Below are 239 nucleotides of genomic sequence, written 5' to 3'. Positions count from 1 at the left end.
TAATAATAACGACGAATTTGGCAAACAGCTTTTAAAACTAAAAAATAATGGATGATTTTCAATTGTATTTATAGAGTCACATGTAAAAAGCACTTCTTCTTTAAAAGAAAATTCTTTCAAAATCCTATCACTTAACATTAATTGATTTTTCTGCATCAGTGTCAAAGGTAAATTAACACTTGACGTTATATGCGCATATGTCTTGAATTTTTAATGATTAGCTTCAAAACACATACACC

The 239-nt window shown here is 27.2% G+C and overlaps 1 protein-coding gene across 11 annotated transcripts in view; it reads left to right on the top strand.

Moving 5' to 3' along the window:
• LOC116849333 (protein unc-79 homolog) overlaps window positions 1-239 on the top strand; it is a 736,358-nt gene that overhangs the window by 365,356 nt on the left and 370,763 nt on the right. The gene's annotated exons all lie outside the window — the stretch shown is intronic.

This window comes from Odontomachus brunneus, unplaced genomic scaffold, assembly GCF_010583005.1.
Source record: "Odontomachus brunneus isolate Ranch 3 - 2012 unplaced genomic scaffold, Obru_v1 Obru_scaffold_112, whole genome shotgun sequence".
Taxonomy (NCBI): Eukaryota; Metazoa; Arthropoda; class Insecta; order Hymenoptera; family Formicidae; genus Odontomachus; species Odontomachus brunneus.
Note: the sequence above shows the minus strand (reverse complement) of the source record. Positions and strands in the feature narration are given on the sequence as shown.